The sequence below is a fragment of the Cyanistes caeruleus genome, chromosome 14, assembly GCF_971803275.1.
Source record: "Cyanistes caeruleus chromosome 14, bCyaCae1.hap1.1, whole genome shotgun sequence".
Taxonomy (NCBI): domain Eukaryota; kingdom Metazoa; phylum Chordata; class Aves; order Passeriformes; family Paridae; genus Cyanistes; species Cyanistes caeruleus.
In genome coordinates, this window is record NC_141714.1 from 12,878,764 (window position 1) to 12,884,310 (window position 5,547).

A 5,547-nucleotide genomic window follows, 5' to 3' on the forward strand; every position below is an offset into this window, starting at 1 on the left:
CTGACAAATGAGCCTGTTACCCTCTGTCCCTTAACAGATCTTGTGCCATTTATTAACTCCTGTCAAAAATGGCTCAGGGCTGATCCCCTGGGCATAATGTTCTAATTTCTAGGGGTTATGCATATGGGTCATGCAGAAGTCCAGGGCCTGGAGCACACAGTCTGTCTCTGCAGACTCTGCAGCCATCTACAGCCATTGCACAGGAAAGGGGGTCCATGAAGGGTGAAAAAAGAGCAGAGAGTGAACTCTATGAGTTTGACAATCTATGAAGCCATAGATTGTCTCCTTTTTTTCCCACTTAGAGAACCCACTGAGCCTTTCTGTGCTTGGGCTGTTTGTATATTTGCATTAACACAGGGTCAAGCTGTTACTTAGCAGGTATTCCAGAAAAAAGAAAATACCTTCAAAGTATTTTTAAATGTATTTAACAGTCTAAATCCTTCTGCTAGATTTAAGCTCAAAACTAAAACTACTCCTTCTCATTTTCTTCAGACAGTGCACACTTCCAGGATACAGAAATATCCCAGCATCCCTGTTCAACAGTTTATGAGTTGTCAATTCATGCTCATTGTGTCCTGTGTTTAGAAATCATCTAGAGCAGCAGGATGTATGTACCAGGCCCAAGAAGTCTGTTTTATTTCATACACGTCACTATTTAGACCAGCTGTGCTGGTGAGATTTCCTCACATTACTGCTATTGTGAGAAGAGCTAAAGACACTGAAATTCTCTATTTCAGAAGGCTGCTAAATGACAATGTTTGACGTCCTGATTGCAGAGCAAAGCCTCTCTAAATCAGAATTATGGACCTTTCCCTGGAGCCACGTGGATGTTTCAGGAAGTCATTCAAAGGAGCAGTTTTTGTGAAGGGAGGAGGTTCACAGGAAGATCTTTTCCTCTCAGACGTGTCTTGAGTTTTTCAGAAAAGAGACCTGTGTGTTTTAAGAGTTGTCTGCTGACTATTTTTGTACTACTTCATATGTGCCACAAGGACACCGGGGAAGGGGTTTGCAGGAGCCCACACTTGGTCCCACCCAGCAGGGAAACCCTGTGACCTTCCCTGCTGACAAATGGCCCAAGAAGATAACTCACAGAAATAACGACCATGAAAGAAGCTGGGGAAGGGGCAGGGGCAGATAAACTTGCACAGACACTGGACACCACCATCTTTTCTCCAACAGAAAAGAAGTTTTCATTTAATGTCAGCCCTGCTGGCTGTAAAAGAGACATGTACAATGAAAATATTATAATAGCCATCATATACTAATGCAGAAATAATTATTCATTGGTTATGGATCTGCTATTGAGCCAAGAAGCTCCATGCACACCTGGCTGTGGAGTTGAGCTGTGCTGCTGCCTGTCCTAAAGGATAAATCCTGCTCTGGCTACAGCTCCCCAGCCATGAGTCAGACTCCCTTGCTGCTGTGAAGGGCAAAGGAATTTGTCTCATTCAAAGCCCTTGAAACTAAAACGTCATCTTCCACAGTGTCTTGAAATATTCCAGGAAAGTTATTCTTTCATACATAATTATTCTTTCTTTTTAAAATTTGATTAAAATGGTCAGCATTTTTCAAAATCAGAAGTGAAATTGCAAAGGATGTTAAAAATGTCAGTCTATTTTCTCTAAATCTTCAAATTTGCTTGAACACAGCCATTCTCATTTTCCCAGACATCAAAATATTTCCCTAATCCTGCAATTCTCAGGAATTTTGTCTGCTTAAACTGCAAAAAACCAAATTATTTATTGTTCTTTGCTGGACAAACGAGGGATAAGCTGAGAGGCAGACTGTGCTCCAGGCAGCAGGCTGTAGATAACCTGCTAAACTGGGAGCAGAGGGATGCAGGCATATATGGAAGGGAATCAGAACTGCCCCAGAATGCTGTCACTATGTGAGCTGTGTGTCTATGTGAGCCCCAAAGCAGCTCTGGCTGTTGCATTCAGGCACCTAAAAGCAGGAGGAACAGGGCATTTCTATGCAGGGATCACCAGACATCTCCATAGGTTGTTCCCTCAGAGTGTAGATGCAGTGATGCTGTCTGCAGGCCAGAGCAGAAAGCAGCTGTCTGGAGGAAGGATGATCCCTGGGGCATTGCCTTTCACATCCAGCTCTCTGGATCTGGTAATAACCTCCAGGCAGGCAGGAACTTTTCAAGTCAGGTAGTTTGCCTGGAAATGTCCACGTGGTGTGATAGGAAGCATGTGACAACATCACCCCGACCAAGGGTGCATGCTCAGGATGTGGAGCCATGCTTAGGGATGGAGTCATCACATGGGACTCGCTCTGGAAAACCTTGCGTACCCCAAAAGCAAATAGGATCCTCATTTTCAGGCCTCTGTGAAAGGATAGCAGGAGGTGAGCTTTTCTTCCTTACCAAATACACATATTTGGGAGACCAAACCCTATCCAGTCTGGGATGGGAGCATAAGCCAAGCTGTTCATGAGGCTGTCATCATTCCTGTGTCACTCATGACATGTTATGATTACAAGTTACTAAACTAAGCTCAGCTGACTAACTAAACTAGGCTCAACTAACAGTTCCCCAGATGCTTTTCCTTCCCCTATTCCCTGCACAGCCTGTTCCCCTCCCACTGCCAGAGGTGTTCAAGGTGGGGAGCAGGAGGCAGGCGGCCCCAGCAGTGCAGGGTGCATTAGCACCCACCCCGTGCTGGGTGCCATCCCATGTCTTTCCTCCCCGCTTCTTTCTCCTCCTGCATTCTTGCAAGATCTGCAAACCAGTGTTGCCCCAGCAGAGCTGGTTTCTTTTCTGGACCCTTTTTGGGCAGGATTAAATGGGTGCGTGTGAGAGACAGCAATACGGGCTGGTTATGGAAACGCAGAGCTCTGACCCAGGAGGGGCAAAGGAAAATTGCTTTTGTTGTTTTTGGATTAGCTCACCCAGAATTTCTCTTTGTTTTTCTGCCAGGGCTGGTCTTAAATGTTTGACTGTACACTTTTCAATGCTTATTGAAAGATCATTGCTTCCCGCAGCTCAACATTTTTTCCATGCAGCTCATAAGCCCTCCAGTGCCGTGCAGCTCCCCACAAGTGCTCTGTCCCTCTGCAGCCTGGGGCTCCCGGGGGTGGGAGAATGGGCATCACTGCGAAATGGAAATGCATCCTGCTCGGATTTGATCAGCTACAGAGCTGTGGAAGTTCAGAGGGGAAAAAAATCAGGTGCTAATGGCCCTGGACTTGGTGATAACTTTGTCAGGACTGGGCGTGAGGGAGCTGCTTCCAGCTGGGAAATTGCCGTGGGGTCAATTGAAGGAAATAGCAGAGCAGAGTGTTTCGGAACACGGTGTCCTTGCAGGGGTGCTGGCAGGTGGCTGTGACAGGCTTACCCGGGGGACAGCAGCTCCGGAGCCCGCGGCACCCCAGGGAGCGCTGCCCTGGCCCCAGGGGCACAGCTGGGGGAGCTGGGGGTGCCGGGGTGCTGAGCTGGTTCCTGGTTCCTGGTTCCTGGTGCAAAACAACTTCTTCACAGCAGCCTCACCCTCAGGCTTAGCTTAGGGAAGTGGCTCAGGCCAGCAGCTTCTCCTGAAATGTGAGTTTAGGGCAAGAAGTTTTTGCGTGCTAGGAAGGTGTTTCCTTCCTTGGGCTTTCTCAAAGGCAAGGATATATAAATTGTGGGTCTGGGGGGAATATGCTGTCCTGCCACAGCTTTCTTCCTTAGCCTTAAATGCTGGATGCTCTCTTCTTTGCTGTCCCCCTCGGAGGTCCTTTAATTTTAATGGTTACAGAGAAAGCAGAGGCTCAAGCAGGGAGCAAGCTGGACATGTAAATCCTGACTGAGAACAAGTGCACCGTAATAAGGTTTGAAATCTTACTCTGGCAGATCACCTTGACCCCCATCTGTCTGCAAGGAGCACCAGCAGTGCAGAAAGGCAGCTGGGGAAATAGGATGCCACATGAAATGTGAAATGGGTGGAGGGAGCTGAGCAGCCCAGTCCTCTGGACTGGGTACCATGTCCTGTACAGCAAGGTCAGGGGTGACCCCAAATGGGGCTGAGGAGAAGCATGAGCCAGGAGCTGCTGCCCCTGTCCTGGAGGCAGTTAAACTGATGGCCTTGTGTAGCACACGGGGTCGATGTCCTTTTCCTTGCCTCTGATCGCAATTCTATTTCAAAAGTGGTTTTTTTATTTCTGATTCTCACAGGAGCAAACTGTATTCAGTCATCAAGTGAACTGGCCTCCTTTTGTTGCTATTAAGTGCTTTCAATCCATGAGCCTAGCTAGGAAAAACACTGTCTCCCGTAAGAAATACATACAGTAAATTCAGAAGCATTTTAGGCATCCCAGAAGTGCACTAAGACGTTTAAGATGCATTTGAGGAAAGCTGCCCTTTGTTGAACTGTTTCATCACACTGCTTAATGCAATTGCTGTCTCCTTGCCTTGAATAATGTATGTAATAGCCAGTGTTAGTTGTGGTCTCTGGAGTGTGAATAACAAAGAGCAGCCATGGTGGGAGGCTGGCTCTGGTGAGGAGGCTTGGTGCTTCCACGCTCATCTCCTCGGGAGAGGAAGTCAGCAAACACTGGCAGCTCTGATAAAATAAAGAATTAATGCACCCTGATGTGCACACAATGAATATTGTGCAGACATACATGCATCCGCTGTCAGTGCTCAGTATCAGCACCCAGCTGAGCTGCTGACACACACCAGGAGCTGCAGCAGCGGGGAGCAGGGCACTGAGAACACAGCCAAGGACTTGCTGCCCTGGGGAAGGCTCCTCACACTGCCAGGTATCAGGATGAGAACTGCAGGAGATGAGGTCTTTTCCCAAGTGATATTTTGTTCTAGAGGCCCCAGGAGCAAGGATCATCTAGGAAAAATGATCCATGAGGTTAGGTGAACCATGGATATTGTAGGTAACAGTGAACTGTGGTGGTGGGCTACAGAAGGAGACTGGAGCATGAGGGGCAGACTATTAAAGCAAGGACACAGGGCAAGAGAAGAAAAAGGCATTAATAAACATTTTTTTTTCCCACTACGTTGCAAAGCAGGCACTGAAATCAGTCAGGGGAAAACAGTCAATTCTGGAGGAATTGAAGATGTTTTAACAATCTCTCATCTTATCAAGGGGATTTCCCCAGTGTGTCTCAAACACTTTACCAATGAGTTGAATACCCCTTATGCCCAAAAACCAGATAAGACTGAGGCTCACCTGGGCAAAAACATCCAGCTATCAGCCACAGAGAGCTCCTGTCCCACACCAAGTTCTGTCCCCTTACACTCCCCAGTGCAGAGCTGCGTGAATCAAAATCCTCCTTCTCAAAACACATGGCCCAAAATGCTGAAAATGGCAACATTCCTCAGTTACACATTCCTAATGCTGCCATGGTCTGGCTGCCACCACCCTTGGCATCATGACCTCATAGTGTCATGAGGAAGGTGACAGTGCAACACATTGAATACACAGAGATTATTCTTTCCAGCTTTGGAGATTGAGATGTACCACGCACACAGAAATGTCCCATCTGACTTCCCTGAAACATCCCCTGAGTTATGTGTTCATCCTAAATATTACAGCTCAAGTGAAAGGTGAA